This window comes from Leptidea sinapis, chromosome Z, assembly GCF_905404315.1.
Source record: "Leptidea sinapis chromosome Z, ilLepSina1.1, whole genome shotgun sequence".
In the NCBI taxonomy this organism is placed as follows: domain Eukaryota; kingdom Metazoa; phylum Arthropoda; class Insecta; order Lepidoptera; family Pieridae; genus Leptidea; species Leptidea sinapis.
Window position 1 is genome coordinate 10,192,641 of NC_066312.1, and position 20,885 is coordinate 10,213,525.

Sequence of the window (20,885 nt, forward strand, 5' to 3'; positions counted from 1 at the left end):
ATAATTCAATTTTACGGTAAAATATGTTCTCATTGCTGTAGTGCATCTATCAAATCCTCAAACAGACCACAATAATTCAATATACTGGTAAAATATGTTTTCGTTGCTGGAGTGCGTCCATGAAATCCACAAACAGACCACTATAATTCAATTTTAAGATACGTGCTTGTTGCTGTTGTGCGTCTATGTTATTCGCAGTTAGATCACAATAACTCAATTTAAAGGTAAAACACTCTTTGCTATTGTGTGTATGAATTACTCAGATAGATCACAATAATTCAATTTTACACTAAGATACGTTCTCATACCTATCGTACGTCTATGAAGTCCTCAAACGGACCACAATAATTAAATTTTACGATAAAATACGTTCTCATCGCTATACGTACGTATATGAAAATATCAAATAGACTAAAGTAACTCAACTTTTTGCCTTTTTATAAAGATTATGAAATATTTTATGCAAATAAATTGTAGGCGAATTCAACTTTTATTGAATCATTGAACTGCATTCAAATTAGGTCGCAATACTTCACCTGAGCGGCTGACTTCTGATAACGAGTCCACGGTACGCTTTTATAAGCAGACTGCACTCATGTTGCAAATATTATCCAGGTGACCAATTATCATAGAAATCTAAATAAAATGTTACTAGAAGTGACTTATTATTTGAATAAAAATCTATATATAATTTCAATTGACAAATCTAGCTGACCCGACAGATGTTGTTCTGTATTTAATAATTAAAATACTTTTTTTTTATATCAATTTGTCAAGAATTATTTTGGAATTATTTCGTAAAATATGCAGCCTGTTGTTGTAATGAAATTATTTCACACCAGAACTGTCAAACCTTGCGTCAAAAAAATATTTTATAGAAAATATGTCCGTACAAAACAAATATTGGATATTAAAACAATGGCTTAAGATTGTACATATTCCCCCGGACTGACAACAGCCACTTCGTCAATGGTGGGTTAATTAAACCTCGTTGTGTGTTTACCGGCATGTGTTTTGTCAGCTCGAATGACAATATTGTGGCTGTTTGATGTGCACGAACTCGTTGCATTCTATGTACTTCATTGTTACTCACTAAATAACGCAATTCTGGCATATCAATAGGATTATTTTCTTGACCTGTCTCTCTCATCATTGCCGTTAGCACGTGAGGTAGTTCTTCGCACATTAGATTGAATGCGATGACCTAAGTCAGGTCGTTTTCTCCTCGGCATCGTTAATTGTAATTAATCAAAGTGAAAAAAAAAAACTGAAAAACACGCTTTCTAGTTTAGTTTTAATTTTATGTAGTTATAAGATTTGTTTTGTTTGAATAAATGTGTTAATTCATAAAAGCGTGTTTTTTAACCGACTTCAAAAATGGAGGAGGTTCTCAATTCGTCGGTATTTTTTTTAAGTATGTTACCTCAAAACTTTCGACTGGGTGAACCGATTTTGATAATTCTTTTTTTATTTGAAAGCTGGTGCTTCTGGTACAGATCTGACAGTGACATCCATCAGAAAACCATAAAAGTCTTAAATTTGCTATACGTACGTAAAATTAAATAAAATAATACGTAAAATAAATTTACGAATAACTCAATATCGCGCCAACCGATTTCGATGACTCTTTTTTTATTGGAAAGGATATACTTCAAAGATAGTTTTATGAGAGTTTGGCTAGGTTCTAATTACGGAATCCATGGCAAAGTAATGGAACTCTTCAATTAAGCCTTTACCTTCATTGCTGCATTGAAAAATTTAGTATATCTACACATATTTAGACAAATTCTTAGTTAGTGTACTTTAAATTCACTAAAAGTCAAAAAATAAAAAAAAATTAACAAAAAAACAACCGACTTCAAAAACACTATTCCAAAACAATAGATATAATATGCACTAAAAAGTATTAAAAAAATTGCGTATTTTTATACAATCTAATTAATAAATCTAATTCTAGTTTCGATTATTGTAATTTTTGGAGTCGGTGTCATCCAAGATAGGTTTGTAACTACATACATAGTCATAGGTGAGATGTGCTTGAGTCGTGAGGAGGCGAGAGGCGAGAGCGGGTCGCGGCGGAAGGACACCGATTCTAAAAATAACAATAATCGTAACTAGAATTACATTTATTAATTAGATTGTATAAAAATACGCAATTACTTTAATACTTTTTAGTGCATATATCTATTGTTTTGGAATAGTGTTTTTGAAGTCGGTTGTTTTTTTTTTAATTTTTTTTAGTTTTTTAAATCTATTATTTGCATTGTTGAATTAAAAATTCTCTTTGGTATTCGAAAATTGCCTTATATTATTTTTCTAATTTTAAAAGTTAAAGAATGTTATTGCACAATTAAAATTTGAAAAACAAAATCTTTTGACCGATGCGGGACCCAAACCCGCACTATAAGCGAATACGATGTGCTGTAAGGCGATAAGAATGACTTATCGGGTATATTGAGACAGCTTCAGATTATTGACAGCTAATTACTGACAGTAGAAGGTAGTAATTTATCGATATAATTATAAATATCTTTACATAGTATATAGACTTTACATAGTATAGGGGAATTGCCGTTAGTCTGGAATTTTATTTCGGTACACATTAAAATATATTCTTTTGTCATTCGCTCGATTTCAGAATTATTGTAACGAAATAAATATTTCTAAAAGAATAAAAAAAGAAGCCCGATTTCTTGCAACGTTTTAGGTTTGAGGCCTTTTTTCGAATGGATATAGATTTTTAATTTCAATAAGCTATTTCGTATCCTATTTTGAATAAGAATGTTTGAATTTGAACATGTACTGTACCTTCGCCTTTCAGAGCTGTATAATTTAGGTTGACCTTTAATAGTGTGCGTTCTATTGATGACCCCGACCATACGAAGCCAATTTGGTTTAGCCTTTCAGTTGACCGCGGTATTGACAGTCGCTTGACAATACGAGACCCAGTAATTCGATACTAACATTAGGGTGTAGGTATATGTTATCGATGTTTCAGAGTATAATAATATATGCTTAGATTAAGGATTTCTCTCCGCTGCACTCCAGCTAGATACCGCAGTCGCAAAGTGCGGCAACTAATACTACACCCAGGTGGGCGTACTCGAGCTAGTCTCGAACAATGTGTGACGAAGACGTGCGGCATGTTCTGTTAAACTTTCCTAATAAATGATACTAAAAGGCCGGATTGCGTAGTAAATATTTGTAAAAATAAATACTACAAGACATAAGAAATACACTGGGATCACATATCATCAGTAAGTATTTTATATTTTATTAATTTCAATCTATCTATCTATCTATATATATAAAAATGAATTGCTGTTCGTTAGTCTCGCTAAAACTCGAGAACGGCTGGACCGATTTGGCAAATTTAGGTCTTGAATTATTTGTGGAAGTCCAGTGAAGGCTTAAAAGGTGAATAAATAGGAAAATGCTGCTAAATTAAATAAAAACAACAAATTTGTTTTTCCTTTGATGTGTCCATACATAATTTCTATGAGAGTATTTATTGACGCACGGTTTGACAGTTCTGCTGTGAAACAATTTCATTACTAGAGCAGGGTGCATATTTTACGAAGTAATTGTTGATGTTATGATATATTATTGATCGGGTCATCTAGTATAAAATAAAACGAAGCGTATGTAATAAAATTTGAGAGATGGCATTGAGTGTCAAGATGTCACGTACACAAGCATATAATAGTTGCCGTCATAAAAAAGCCATTGATCTTAGGTAGTGCGGTATCTAATTGGAGCGCAGCGGAGACCAATCCTTAATCTAAGAATATATACTTTTTATTTCTTCTAATCATATAAAGTGTTGTTAATACAGTTATTAGAATTATTCTGTTTTGAATATATTACGTTATACATATATACATACATAAACTTAAACATAAATAAAATGAAAAATTAATTGGAAACCCACATTCAAGTTTGAGGACAGCAAACAAATGTTTGTATATTTGATTCGGGATTTAATCCCAGATCCATCCTTAGCTCAAAGATAAGGGTTGCCAACCACTAGACTAACGGCCGTTCCCAATATTCAGTCTATCTCTTACTTGAGATAAAAATCGTAAATATCGTTGACTTTTCCGTCCCAATAAACTTATCGACGGTAACTGACCTTATCCGTACACGCTGTCTGTCAATATGAGGACATATAGCTTACCAGCGATAGAAGTTTGTATGGAAATTGTAATTCACACCTCCCAATATAAGGCGATAAGAATGACTTATCGGGTATAATGGGACAGTTTCAGATTATTGACAGCTAATTACTGACTGTAGAAGGTACATATGTCTACTGTGGTGGAAGGTAGTAATATATCTCTATTTGTAGATAGTATATTAGGAACGGCCGTTAGAGGTTATCAAAATGTATCCAAATGTCACATTATGTATTTACATTACGCTTTAGGTCGATAGCATATGATTCGGTACCGCTTAACATTATTGTTCAGCGATATTTAATAAAATAATAGCTTGGAGATGGAAAAAAATATAACGTAACAACATTCACTGTACCGGTTTTGTGAAGGTCTCGTTTTTATTAAAATAACGAACTCTTCAACTTTTAAGTTGTTCGAAGCTTTATTTGAACCACACCGACCACGTATCTTGTTTCGCGGTATATGTCCAATATTGACTATGTTAAAAACGTGGCAACATGTTTCTTTCATTGAGGTATTCAATTTATCATAATAATATGTAAAATATATGTGTGCTAATATTAATAATATATAATATTGACACACTTTTTACACAAAGTATCTTGTCCCAAGTTAAGCATATATAGCCTGTTATGGTTTTTTTTTTATGGAATAGGAGGACAAACGAGCGTACGGGTCACCTGTTGTTCATCACCGCCGCCCACAATCTACAACACCAGAGGAATCACAGGAGCGTTGCTGGCCCTTAAGGAAGGTGTACGCGCTTATTTTGAAGGTACCCATGTCGTATCGTCCCGGAAACACCGCACAAGGGTTACAAGACAATGATATATTTAATACAATATACTTACTTAAATATAGATAAATACATTTAAACATCCATGACTCGGAAACAAACATCCATATTCATCATATAAATGCTTGCATAGGTGCCGGGATTCGAACCCGGGACCTCTAGCTTCGTAGGTGGGATCGCTAACCACTCGGCTATACAGGTCGTGTGTGTAATAACACTTTACATCTAAGAAAGCTGAACTGATGATATTACAACTTATGTTTTTTTTTATGGAATAGGAGGACAAACGAACGTACGGGTCACCTGGTGTTAGTGATCACCGCCGCCCACATTCGCTTGCAACACCAGAGGAATCACAAGAGCGTTGCCAGTCTTTAATTAAGGTGTACGCGCTTTTTTTGAAGGTACCCATGTCGTATCGTATTTTATATGTAATCCCTTATGAAATGCTCACAGAATACCTTTATTTATTTACGGTGTGTGTGGATGATGCAGCTACTGTACTCAATAACTTTTGTTTTATATTAATTTACATTTACTTTTTTGACTTACTCGTATTTGGCACTGACTATTTGACGTTTGAGTATGTTTGTTGCATCAGTTTACATATTATATTGTAATTGAAATTATTTGTAAAACAATGAAAATGCAAATTTGGATTTAAAAGAGTGGCAATTAGTTTGCTAATTCTTCTAATTAGCTCAACCTTTTACCAACTAGCGGTAGATCCAATAAGACCAAAAATATTTTTTGACATTCATAAGTGTCATTTCCTTGACCTACATGAATAAAGTGATTTTGATTTGATATGATATACAAGTTTGATCCTGTACGCTTCCCCTTTTGTTAATATAGTTATAAGATTTGATTTGTTAATCCTTATATGTGTATAGAACGTCATTTTATGTACAGATAAATACATTTCGTTTTCCGCAATATTTATTAAATATTTCATAGAGCTCGGTTTTCATTTGATACCCTCGCGACGTAATAACATCGTGCGACATAATGAATGAGTGATGTGATTGCACAGCAAAATGTTTTATTAACTATAATTCTAATTAATTTTGTAATTTAATAATCGAAATTTACCGAAGTTCTTCATAATAGGCAACTGATAAAACACTCAGTCTCAGAGTGGCGGTCAATCTAACTAAGATCATTTTTCAGAAGCTTTCTTCCATGTACAACCAAGCTGTGGATTGAGCATATTTCATAAAATAATTCTTGATGTTATGAAATATTATTGACAAATTCATATGAATCAGTATTATTTATTACGTACAGAATAACGTCTGTCGGGTCGGCTACTATTATTATATAATGAATACCAAATGATACCTAATTAACAGAAACGTGCGAAATTACATATCAATATAAGCTACTAAGCCTGTAATATTCACGGAATGAACAGGAAATGCTGCGACTAAACGTAATTTGTAATTAGCAACACTATTGTATTTATAGGAAAATGCGTTTATTGACCTAATATTAAGTATGACGGATTCATTTATGATCGATTTAATGCTTGCATTATTGGTACTGAGGTAGGTAATTTCACTTCATAATTTTGTTGGATTAGCTTTATTTTATGACAGCTTTCTTATGGGTACTTTTTTTCGACCGATCATTTATCAGAAATGAAGTTTTTTTTATTGAAAAAGGAGGACAAACGAGCGTACGTTTCTTGCAACACCCGAGGACTCACAGGAGCGTTGTCGGCTTTTAAGGAAGGTGTACGCGCTTTCTTTGAAGGTACCCATGTCGTGTCGTTCATTCCACAGCTTTGTAGTACGTGGAAGAAAGCTCCTTGAAAACCGCACTGTGGAGGACGGCAACACATCCAGATAGCGGGGATGATATTCTAATTTGTGGCGTGTCGTGCGTAGGTTGAATTCGGCGGCAGGAATCAGGTTAAACAGCTCTTCGGAACACTCCCCGTGATAAATGCGGTAGGATAGGATCACAAGTTAGGATATCATCCTCACCATCTGGATGTGTGGCGGTCCTCCACAGTGCGGTTTTCAAGGAGCTTTCTTCCACGTACTACAAAGCTGTGGAATGAGCTTCCTTGTGCGGTGCTTCAGGGACGATACGACATGGGTACCTTCAAAAAAAGCGCGTACACCTTCCTTAAAGGCCGGCAACGCTCCTGTGATTCCTCTGGTGTTGCAAGAGATTGTGGGCGGCGGTGATCACTTAACAACAGGTGACCCGTACGCTCGTTTGTCCTCCTATTCCATAAAAAAAAATATAGATATAGTAAATATAAAACTTCAATTTTGTATAATTAAAAAAAAAACTGATAACTAATTATCAAGAAACGTACCCGTACCTACCTGTTTATATCTGCCAACCCTAATGTTGCGGCTGACTGACAGCTACTGACGGCAACCATAGCTCTTTAAATTCCTTACATAATATCCTTCAAAATGACGTACAATTTAAAAAAAAACATATAGTTGCAATTCTCGTCGGAAAATAATTATACTAAAATGAATTATAAGTAATTGCGGTCAATAGGCGCTATCGCTAATACATTATCGATACTACATACTTAAACGTTCATTTAAAATTTGTTTTATCAAGAAAACACGCACCTGCAGAATCCAGCGGTAGGCTCTTAGGCTATTTTGATAGAAGAGTTAGAGTTCATTTAACATCAGGTGATTTTTAATACAATTTAAAATAATCCCAAAAAATGGCATCTAATATACACAATCGGTATATTTTTTAGTTGGTTCTAACAGTGATTTCGTATGCATAGACTAGAGTCTATGCATAAATCAATCGCGCCGTGGCTTTACACGTTACAATATATTTACAAAGAGAGCAATATAGGATAAAAGACACTTTGCTATCGATATTGTTCCAGGCGGAAAAATATATGTGTGTTATGTAGCACATAGATTCTGATAAATGAATATTTATCAAGCTTTACAGTTTCATTGGATTGCACATGAAAGGATCTAGAGTCTAGACAAACGGACAGTCCGTCTGTTTGGATCGAATCGAAGTGATTCTATAAATATTGCTTTATAGTTTTTTAGGTACGGTATATTGAATGGATAAATGTCTATTGGATCTATTCCGTTTCAGCCGGAAGACGTCTACTGCTGGATCGGTCCTGCGCTGCCCCCATCCAACATACAGCGGGGTTCTTGACTAGATCGTCAGTCCATCTTGTGGGGGCCTACCAACCCAGCGTCTTCCAGGACGTGATCGCTATTCAAGGACTTCTGCCACTTCAGTTTCGCAACTACTGGGCTATGCCGGTCACTTTGGTTTTTTAATTTCATACCTTATTACGTAATTAAAAAAAATAGTGTACTTATCAGCTCGCAACTCCTTAAAATACAAATCAATACTTTGATTATTGAAATTAATTAATAATATTTTGTCATGAAACTGTGATCTGATTTATAAAATACGCAGATATTAATTGTAAATATACATAATGTATTAATTATATAACCTAAATATTCCCTGGTGGTAAGTCTATGTTCAAGTGATATTGAAAAAAAATTATGATCTGATTACGACTTACACTAGGGTATATTTTAAGGCTAAGATCTATAAGAGCGTACGTAGACTATAGAGAGCCCAATGCAATAGTTATGTTTGCGATTTATCCACTGACCTATAATACCACTGGACAGGTTGTTCCATATGTCTGACAGCAAATTTTTTGTGCCTATTTGAAGCGCCACTCGCAAGCGTGCAGAGAACTGATTTTGACGTATAATACAAATGGCTGTGAAAGAACGTGCTCTGCAAAATACTCATGAAGTATTTTTGCATTTTGAATTAATTTCGTTCGTTTTCAGTGTTATTTATACATAAAGAACCAACGTAATAAAATGTACATTTTTTTTCTAAATATTCTCCTACCATCTATCGATGTTTGTTAGGATTGTCATTACTAGTTTTAAAACTGCAGACTCTCGCTACATGGCCATCAGCGCCAAAATTGCGAATATCAAACAGACACAAAAGTACATAGCCGCCAGTGAAGTGGTATATTATTAGTAGATGTCAGTGGATTTATCAAAGTCAGCTAAGTTTTACCAAGTATATATTCCTACTCTGTGGTTTTATGTTGCTAAAGTCTGGTCAAAGTCTAAGTACGCGCAATAGATCTCAGTCTAAGTGTATGCACTTGAATATAATTTCTTATATAACTTACTTATACTTTTATTATTCCACTAACTTCACGTATTGTGCTATACTTTTTCTCACTCTCTGTTATGCAATGCTAAGATAATATTTTATAGTAAAAAAAGCGTGGGGTGTAGAAGAATTATTATTTTAAAAACCTAATATTTATATTATATACACTACTTTCAATTTAAATTTATTTTCTATTTTTTAGTTGAATTTTATATAAGTACGTGTTTTTTAGTTTTTCTAAGTATTCTTTATTTTTAATTTATTAGTTAAATTTTCTATAAAAGCGTATTTTTAAAACTATTAAGTACTTTAACACTAATTCCTGCCTTTTCGACTACCTATAGATAAAAATTAAATAACTGACGAAAATCTTAGTTTGCAAATTGAATGATGGAATAATCTTATAAAATTAGTGTAATGTAATCGGTCCTCGATAAATCTACAAAGTTTGAATGAAATCTGGCCGATCAAAGTGGGTTAAAATCGCGTCTTAAGGAGTCAGTTACAATGATACATACAAACATACAAGTGAAGCTAAAATGGACTCAATTTGAAGAGGAATGATGTCACATCTAGAAATATCGATTTAAGAATAGTATTATTAAATATTTTATTCATTTACTTTAGTGTTTATAAGAAACAAACATTGAACAAGTTTTTATCTATCCTTTGAATGATCGCCACTGCTGGTGTTTATTGTTATCGATATTTTATTAATCTAAGTTTTATCGTAACTATTGAAAAGATATCACTAAAGTTTTCTAGACACCCCAAAGAATACACAATAGTAGTTGTTCTACCTGTACTTGTATAATATATTATTTGGTTGTACCAAGAATTTATCTATACTCTACTTCTTTCAAGGAACTTTAAAGTAAATTTGTTATTACCGCCATCTAGTGGTGAAGACAAATACTGCAATCAATATTACTTTTGTTTGCAAACTAGTATAATTATTCATTTACAATTATCATTTATCACACACATAGAGATAGTAGGTACTTTCGAATAAAATACTAGCAAATTATTAAGTTAGTTGTAAAAGTTCATTATTTTTAAACTAAACGGATCAAATGCGGGTCTGTCTCGGATTTCTCTAGATTAACTAATTAATATCTCGGATGCAGTGCACAATTTCCTAACACACAAGCGGTTAGTTTCCTAACTGTATTTACGGTTTCAGATTTCAGGTTTCTCGTTCCAGGTATTGTAAGCGTATTAGGCGTGCACTTTAGATTTTCCAAACTATTATTTATATAGGTCATATAATATAATAATAAAAAAAACTAAAATAAGAAGCCTTTTATATCTCGCATTATTAAAAAAAATACAAAATTTTCTTATAGATTACTTACCTACATATTGATTTAGAGAGTAAAGTGATGCGTATAATATCAGTAAAATGATAAATTATTGATTTTAAAAGGTACCAATAATTTCAAGTGCAGTCATGCAAGAACACCTCTTATGTGAGATTGAAGGCTTTCCAGACTTTTCCATTTGTCTCTCTTTGCCAACTGTCTTCCAAGTTTTTCCAGTTATTTTAATACATCGTTATCCCAATGAGTACCGGTCTACCTTTCTTTCTAACACCTACAGGGCCCCGTTATAACGTCAGTCTTGAAGTCCATCGGTCATCGCTCATCCTGGCTACAGGGTCTACCCAGCGCCTCTTTAACATTTGTGAGTAAATAAGTGCATGTGCAAACTTAGTCTTTCCCCGTATGAAATTGTGTGGGATTTTCTTTATTTTTCTCACATTTAATTTTCTTCTATCCATACTTCGTTAATTGTGTGTATGATTAGATAATGATGATTCATAAATGTAAATAAAGTGATAGAGGTGAACAGGCATGTGTCCATTAGTTTTTTCTTTAAATTAATCCCTTTAGTATTTTAACCTTTTAAACTCCAGAATAGTTCATTTATTAGTTAGTAATTCGACCAAATTATATGTTGGGATTCGTTAATGTTACGCTCATAGGTAGGTAATTTCAAAATCGTTGACAGTAAGTTCTGATCCTATCCACCTTTTTCTCTGGTTACTGTCGTTAACGACAAGCTCGCACGTTGTTATCAATATTATTTACCAAAAGTTAAAATATTTCTATTATTAAGGCTCTATTACATGTTGTTTGTTGTTACGTTATTGTGTACACGCCAAATTTTGCAGAATACACATCTCCCAACAATTATTGACGTTCGATCTTGTTACGAGAATACGCATCATCCGAAATTCCTAAATCGTTGCGAGAATATGGGTCTTATTTCACTCCTCATACATATCGGTGACTCCTCCTAGATTTGCTGTGTTCCGTACTGATGAAATATAAACTTACTAAAATTCTAAACAGTTCGTTAAGTTAAAATATAGCTCGTTAAGGATTTCCTTTATTGCCACAACGCGTCGTGGTGGCACAACATGACAACCACATCATGAATTTCGCTACGTGGTCTTTCTGTGATTACAAAACACGACGAACAAAACGAATTTTCTAGGTAAAACCGAAAACGCTTTCGGTCTTTGATTGTAACATTTATTTAATTAATAAAACAAGGTAACAGAACGTACCTATTTAAAATCCGCGAATCACTAAGTTATCGCGAGCATTTAATGTTAATTATATGTCTATCTGTCATTTATCTACCCTTAGCGGTAAAATTCATCACGGAAAGAATAAGAATAAGCGGAATATTATACATTAAACGAAGTTTCTCCTGTTTGAAGTCGGTTGAAATTATATTATATAGCATTACTTGTCCCTAACGGCCGTTCCCAATATTCAGTCTATCACTGGTTGTGGCCTACTTGAGATAAAAATCGTATCGTTGACTTTTCTGCCTCAATAAACTTATCGACGGTAACTCACCTTATCTGTACACACTGTCTGTCATTGGGAAGACGTATAGCTTACCAGCGGTAAAAGTTTGTATGGAAATTGCAATTCACGCGTCCCAATATAAGGCGATAAGATTGACTTATCGGGAATATTGGGACAGCTTCAGATTATTGACACCTCATTACTGACAGCAGAAGGTAATAATTTATCTCTATCTGTAGATAGTATATTGGGAACGGCCGTAAGTGCATACGTAATCTGCCTCAACTTTATATGTCATTCATTCGTAAAATAGTAAACATTATTTCGTTTTAACGCCTGTCTTTGAACGGTAAGCAAAATTTACGAAAGTCTTATTGCTATAATCCCAAGATAAGGGGTTATCTTTTCCTAAATTATTGAAAACCCTTATTATATAAACAAATTATTTTGATGGTTAGCATCACTCATACTTCGGAAACTATGCAAGAGACTCTTCCATTATTTAATTTGCACCCTTTTTGAAAATATTCAAATGTATAATTTGATAAGCTTTTTCATTACTATTGCTATAAGATAATCATAATGTAATTAATCCCTGGTTGTCGGTTCATTTGGATATTCTGCTGTTAAGATCAGATTAACAGCATAACCTCTTTTTATTAAACGAAAGCTACGATATAATACTAGCATAAAATAACAGATGTATTCCTATTAAGTTTTGTAATTATTAGACATTATAAATTCTAAATAAGCATATTTGTAAAGTTATTTGTAAGTCTATTGAAATGTAATTAATTAAATATTAGTAAATAAATTAAACCTTTAAATTTATGTAACGTTTGTACGCGTTTACAACGTCTTTCATCCTCCTTCTACCGTCGTCAGAGAATTACCGCTAAAGCTATTGTTTTTCGTATAAAGCCTACCAGAATATGTATAATAATAAATATAAAATATATATATTTATTTTCTCCTCACAATACTCTTAAAGCTAAAACAGTACAGTAGTGTTACATTTTTTAACAGATAGTATTTTGTGAGGAGCTGGTGTCTGAAGTAGGTTGACCCTGTCTTACAGATCACCAGGACCTCACCCCCAGATATAAGGATCACCATGATTAAAATAGTATACATCTGTACTAGTAGCTAGAAGACCAACAATAGATAATAACAATAGATGACTTTAGATTTGTAAATTACTAGTAATATAATGTGTGTGTGTTTTTGAGTGCGCGCGCGCGCGCGCGTGTGAGTGTGTGTGTATGTGGGCGTACTTTACTCTCAGTTACTGTTAGTGTAGAAGGTTTTCAGTAGATGTATAGTCCAATTTCTGTAACCACTCTGTAAAGATACGCTTGCCTTTAGTTCTGTTGAGGTGGTAAATTGACAGCACTTTGTTTACCATATTGTAAAGGTAATAACCTTGAACACAGAAGAATCTTTGGGAGAATCTAGCATTAAACAATAATTTTTCACAGATTGTATCTTTTCGCCGTTGCGCTTTATTTCTTTCCGGATCGTAACTGGTAAGGCTATGTTTTTTTAAAACTGTATGCAGGATATAATGCTGACGCACAGTTAAAACCTTTGATAGTTTATAGAGTTCTGTAGTGGGATGGTAGATTGGTAATGAGTTACTTACTTTGAATATAGCACTTTGGGCCATTTCTTTTTTAAGGAAGTGTGATTTTGTAGCGCCGCCCCAAGAAGCGATGCAATATGTTAATATCGACTGACACAAAGCTCGATATATGTTTTCATCAAGTCCTTTTCAGCTACATTTCTCAAATTTTTAAAAATGACAATTAATTTTCGCACTCGTTTTGCTAGTAGCTATTCTATGTGGCATTGAAAATTTAACTTATTAACCATAATACCAAGATATTTGACGGTCTCCGATTTCTGTATTTTGGCACAGTGACAATCAGTGGCGGTTTTGCTTATTGCCGCCCTAGGCCCTGTCTGATCTGCCGCCCTTTTTAATCAACAAAATTTTATAAATTTTGATTCACCATTGTTATTAAAATAAAGCTTTTATTTTTTACAAGACTCACAATGCGAAGCATTAAAGAGTGCTCTATTTTTTATTCAAATGTAATTCATAAATAATGCAATTTTTTTACTAAACTCTAGCTAGCACAACAAATAAACATTTTTTTCAAATTACCTAGGTAACACTGAAAATGTTTAGTAAATGAAAAACGGCTTTATGTAGAAAGTTGCCAATACTTTTATTGTTTTTCGAAGTAATCTCCGTTCCTCTCTACACATCGTCGCATTCGATGGAAGCACTGAGAAAAGCAGTGGACCCATTTTTCCTTAGGGGTCTCTTCTATGGCATTTTCGTACACTTTCACCGAATCTTAAGGGCTCGTAAAGCGAATACCTCGAATTTTATCTTTAGTTCTTAGGAATAAATAATAGTCGCAGTACGCCAGGTCAGGACTGTACGGCGGATAACTCATTATACCGACACCTGCCATAGTCAAAAATATTCAATACTCTCAACACAACGCTTTGCGGAGTGCGCTGAAGCGTTGTCGTGGTGAAGCAGGATCCTGCTACGAGGGCGCTTCTGTCGAATTTTTTTGAATACAACCTTTGAAATGACCTTTCCTACCACAATATGAGGCAATCATCTTTTTTCCTTGACTTCTTCCTTTCGTTACCTTAGTTGGCTGATCCTCGAAAGGAAACACTCACTGAGCTGATTGTCTGTTGATTTCGGGTTCGTAGCAATATATCCAGCTTTCATCACCTGTGACGACGTCAAATACAGCGTTTGAGGTTCTGGTCGTCGGTTAAAGTATGGGGAATCCATCTAGTACAAAGCTTCCTGACGCCTAAATGTTCGTGTAATATATTTTGAACTTGATTTATACCAATGCCTAGGCTTGCCCGTATCTGCTGATAGGTCACTCTCTTATCTTCCTCTATCATGCGTCGCACAGCACTGATGTTATCTTCAGTAGTCGCTGTTAAAGGACGTCCCACACGCGGATCATCATTGAGATTGCTACGTCCACGCTTAAACTCGTTAAATCAATTGTATATAGTGGCACGACATGGGACTTCATTAAGAAATGCTAATCGCAGCCTATCATTGTTTTGTTGTTGAATAAGCCCACAACGAAAGTCATAATAAATCATTGACCGAAAATTTTCACACGTAAGAAGAGTTTTAGATTTGCCGCCAATTCACAAAAACAAATGACAAACAAGGAGTTCTAAAATTGAAATTCAAGTTTTCATTAGCAATGTTTCTAACTGGCCAGTTCTAAACATTACAGTGTTACCCACGTATAATATATTGCTCAATTTGTAAATCTGTTTTTCCTGGCTTTTGTCCGAGCAAAAGCATTAACTATGTCATCGTAATCAATTTCTTGAACTATTTGAGCTTCAATAGACATTAATACCAAAGCATTAAGTCTATTTTGGCCCGTACTTGCGCCTAAATAAGATTGAACCCTTTTCAAGGTGGAAATAGATCTTTCTCTTGGACAATTGGTAGCGGGAGTACTCAAAAAAATTCGCAGAGCAATGTCTACATTTGGATAAACATCTCGAATATTTCGAGAATGCAATACATTGTATATTCCTAGTGCGGAGCGTACATCTTCCGTGTTTACTAGGGAATCTTTGAGCTGACATTGTAAATGAATACATTCATTCCCTAATGTCTCTTCCAAATCATTAGGATACTTTTTAAATAATTTATTCGCAAGATTTTTCAACTCAATCGTATCTATATCAGATAAATTATCAAAAAAATTAAAATTTTCGTTAAGATACTGATAAGCTCTTTTACGTCCGACCACGCTTAAAGTATCTAATATTCGGTAATACTCATTGGTGGTATTGTTACATTCACTCGTGACTCATTTACCTAAATTTTTCTGGTTTTCTGACGACCTGTTTCATAAGTTACTTAACTTAAACTCCAGAAAGTGGTTTTGCTTTTTCTTCAAATTCAGAGTACTGTTTGTCCCTCATATCTTGAAGAAATAATGCCAAAGAAGTATAAATATGTACAACAGATGATAAATCCGCATGAGATTCTTGAAGCTTCTTACTTGCAGCATTAAAACGATCTAAAATAACATTCCAAACTATGACCAAAATTTCCGTTTCTAGATGCTGTATTTTTCGCTTCAATCCTGTAGCTTCAGATCTGTTCTTCAGTCGGTTTTTCATAATGATTTTAGCAATAAAGTTCAGTGCATTAATTATTCCAGGCTACTGTTTTTGTAACGCATAAAAAGCATCATGACGAGCAGACCAACGAGTGTGAGAGAGACTCTTAAGTCTTAAACTTGTATGCTTCACGTAGATTTCCCAATTGATATAGTGAAAAAATTATAAAGTTCTTGTAAAGTAGAAAAAAAGTCAACTGCTTCATTCTGCAACATGTGCAATGTCAGGCGTAGAATCCACAATTACACCAAAATACATACTTAGCAGATTGCACTTCATAAAAAATTTGTTGCAATACTTTATTTTGAATTAATAATATAATTTCCTCATATATTATTTTAGATAAGTACGAGGTATTTCCACATCCAGAGTGCGCATACAATATTAAATAAAAGTAAATTTTTATATTTTGAATATCTTTGAAATCGTTCGATCGATTGACTCAACAAAAACTAAGCATATCTAAGTTTTGGTTAACCCTTTCGAACGCCGTCGGTTGATTCGTTTTTGAGATATCGTACGACAAAAAAATTGTTTACATAGCCATGGCGGGACGTCATGCTGAAATACTCAGAATAGCTTTCTAGGACCTCAAAACGTGAAGATCCGATGAGAACAAGATTTTTGAAAATCGAAGTGAAAACTATAACTTCCCAGTTTTTGTTTGAAATTCTTCGATTTTAAAAGAAAAAGTGGGAAATTAAAAAGCAATAAGTAATTTCAAATACTTTGTATCCATGTAAGAGTAATCTCATCAAAGATACAAAAGTGAAAAGTTAATTACTAATTCGAAAATAAGCTTATCAATTTGATTGTTTCTTTTTAATAACCTTATTCGTTAATTAGTATATATTATTGATTCCATCAAAATATTAATAATGCACCCTCAAATTGATGCGTCAATATAAAATGAATCATATTATAGTTCATAGATTTTTTTAAATAAAATCAAAAAAAAACAGAGCCAATTTTAACGTTCTGAAAATTTTGTCGCCCCCCCAAATCATGCCGCCCTAGGCCCGGGCCTCACGGGCCTATGCGTTAATCCATCACTGGTGACAATATAAGTCTTCAGAATTACCACATGAGTGGAACATTATATTATGATTGGTTGTAAATTCTGTATTTCTTAGAGAAAAGGTAATATGGTTTTAACTATATTTAATGTCAGGACATTGTCATTTAGCCATTCACTGATGGTATTGGAGCCCTTCTGTGCACTCAAATACACTTCTTCCCAAGTGTCTCCTCCAAACAATAAAGCTGTGTCATCAGCAAAGGTAACTATTTTAGCATTTGGGAGCTGTAGTTGACACAGGTCGTTTATATATACTAAAAATAATGTAGGGCCAAGAATACTTCCCTGAGGGACGCCAAAATACACTGCGGCTTCATTACTTATCAGATTACCTATTTGGACGCATTTATAATAGAACAGATAATCTCAAAAGAACTTAGTTGAAGAGCATTCTATAAGTTCTTATTACGGAAGCCGAGGAGAAGTCTGGGCAAAATAGACTACTGTACAGTCAGCGTCAAAAATATAGCGTCACCCATTGTATTCAAAAACATGGCAAAAAAATTTATTGACGTTTTTCAGTTAATTATTAGCAATCATTTAGTCATTGTATTAGAGTACTGAGTGATTAGTAACATTCCCACATTCAACAGAAATTAAAAATTACAGGTACTTTAAGATTGTGATCTCGTCCATGAAGGTTAAATATTATGGTTACGATCGCTGTTGCTATGTTTTTGAGTACAATGGATGAAGATGACGATGGATATTTTTGACGCTGGCTGTTCCTACTCATAGATGACTGAAGTAACGTCAAAGGGATGATATATCTTAATATTTATACTTCTTTTGTGCGTCTGTTGTAACTGGTATCCTCCTAAGCGGCTGGACCGATTATAATGAAACTTTCTGTGTGTCTGCCGGTGGATTCGAGAGTGGGTTAGATTCATAATTGAACTACCTCCTTTTGAATTAATTTTTGAAATTAATAATTAGTTTTGATGATGTGTTCCAGTGAATTTGAGTTTAGATTCTCAATTCCGTCCATATTATATAATTCTCCTGCTCATGTATGTTAGTGAACTCCTCCTAACGGCTGGACCTATTTTTCAAATTTAAGACGTGTGTACAGGACAACGTCTGTCGGGTCCACTAGTATATATATATATATATATGTTTGTACTCTAATTCATGTAGGTTCTTTACTTGTTCTTTATGATCAATAAATTTAATAGAGTATGTCATAACTGTTTTGGTGCACATCAGTCATTGTCAGTCATCATCATACTCATCTGGGACGAAATAATATTATGAAAGGTATAATCATGACTGGCATGGACTTTTGGAGATAAATGATAAATTAATACATAAAGAAACGACGACCCCTAGAGCCCAGTGGTTAGTGACCCTGCCTACTGAGCTAGAGGTCTCGGGGTCGAATCCCGGTAGGTGCAATCATTAATATGATGAATATGAATGTTTGTTTCCGAATCATGGATGTTTAATTGTATTTATTTATGTTTAAGTAAGTATATTGTAATAAATATAATATCATTGTCTTGCACCCATTGTACATACAGGATATGCATAGTTTGGGGCAAGATAATTTGTGTAATAGTGTGTCAATATTATTATTATTATTTCGATTGATTCGTTATTTCAGTTAAAAAGAGTACAGTTTCCCCTAAAAGCAGCATTTGCAATGACAATAAACCAAACCGAAGGACAGGCGATTGCAAATTGCAGGTGTATATAGAAAAAATTGGTTTTTCCCATGGGCCTTTTTATGTGACGTGCTCACGAATATCAAACCCGTAAAATATTTGTACTGAAGCAAAGGATTTATAAAGATATATACCACAGAAGTTTGCAAGTGTTTTATTTCCAAAGCATTTGCAATGACAATAAACCAAACCCAAGGACAGGCGATTACAAATTGCACTTGTATATAGAAAAAATTGGTTTTTCCCATGGGCCTTTTTATGTGACGTGCTCACGAATATCAAACCCGTAAAATATTTGTACTGAAGCAAAGGATTTATAAAGATATATACCACAGAAGTTTGCAAGTGTTTTATTTCCAAAGCATTTGCAATGACAATAAACCAAACCCAAGGACAGGCGATTACAAATTGCACTTGTATGTAGAAAAAATTGGTTTTTCCCATGGGCCTTTTTATGTGACGTGCTCACGAATATCAAACCCGTAAAATATTTGTACTGAAGCAAAGGATTTATAAAGATATATACCACAGAAGTTTGCAAGTGTTTTATTTCCAAAGTATAAGAATAAGAATAATTTATTTAAATCGGTCATTAAATTACATTAAGTTTAAATATTCTACAAGCTTATATATAAGTATGACTAAATTATGATTGTCATTGAATCACCACACTAGCCGGAGACTGTATCGTGGGATCAAATAAAGGTATGATTAACAGTAAACCATTATCATTGGTAGTCATCATTGGTATTGCTATTACAAATTTTGAAAGATACAATACAAAATACAAATTTATCTAATCAATCAATATTGGAAATTAAAAATAATAATGGGTCCAAAATCGAAATAAAAACCATCCTATCTCTCAAGTTGGACTAAACTGCACTCCATGAAGTAATCCCTATTTAAATCCGTTCATTAGTTTAGGAGTCCATCGCGGATAAACAACGTGTCACGTAATTTATATATATTAAGACAAGGGGCATATCAATACTATAATATAATTGGAACATAATATGTTAAATAATTCTTGATGTTATGAAAAATTATTGACAAATTCATGAAAAACAGTATTTTATTTATTATGTACAGAACAACGTCTGTCTGGTCAGCTAATAGTGATATAAAGTCCAATCGCTTAAAATATTCAAGGAGATACGCGCTGAATAAGATAATAGATATATATCGAGGGTTACAGATAAAATAGATACGAGAGAGAAATCGCTGTAAGTACCACGAGCTTACATAAAAATTATTTCTACTTTTTAAAGTATGCGTTAAGTCTATAATTTATGTTAATAGAATGAGAAAATAGAGAAAAAACATGGATTATTAGTTAAGTTGATTCGGGTAGCCCGTGGCTAGGCTAGGGATGATAAACATTTGGAGATCCATATGTTTAAAACGCACTTCAACAAAACTGCATTAAATAATAAAAATATTATCCTTTTAATAATATCATAACATTTTACTACCTCGCAAAATACGCGTAAACGGTTAATCCAAATGCGTGCCACTAAAACCTATTTTTTTGGGACATGCTGTATATAATATTATTATACTGTCGGTTTTTTTACGCCTGTCTTAATTCTATAATCATCTAGACATACTATTCTTCACTGCCGTAATACCAACAATGTGCGAGAAGTAAACATTACATCTATCCACACTCTTTTAGTGAACGGGTTAAATTCCCCCTTCCTTACCACCACCACTATAACCAATAATCTGTTTTGACTCCAATACCGGCGTTGGTTCAGTGTACACACAAAGTCTACAAAGGTTATATACGAATACGAAATTGGTTTCGAGGATTATATAATAGGATCTTGTCGCGAATTCTCTTCCGCTTAAGTGAAAGTTGCTTGGGCCTCGCAAGGTTAGTGTATTTAATACAATTTTCATTTATTTATCTTCTTGTTATTGGTATAATTTCAATTGTTATTAAATATTCATACTTAAGCTAAGCGATTGTTAATA

At 33.6% G+C, this 20,885-nt stretch overlaps 1 protein-coding gene across 2 annotated transcripts in view; it reads left to right on the top strand.

Annotated features, from left to right (window-relative positions):
* Positions 1 to 20,885, top strand: part of LOC126979055 (probable cytochrome P450 303a1) — a 61,489-nt gene that overhangs the window by 24,359 nt on the left and 16,245 nt on the right. The window contains exon 1 of one of the 2 annotated variants that reach the window (XM_050828239.1): positions 20,657 to 20,784. The exons of the other annotated variant lie outside the window; for it this stretch is intronic. The gene's annotated coding sequence lies outside the window, so the exon portion shown is untranslated. Of the gene's footprint in view, positions 1 to 20,656; positions 20,785 to 20,885 lie in introns of those variants that run through there. 2 annotated transcript variants of the gene reach the window in all.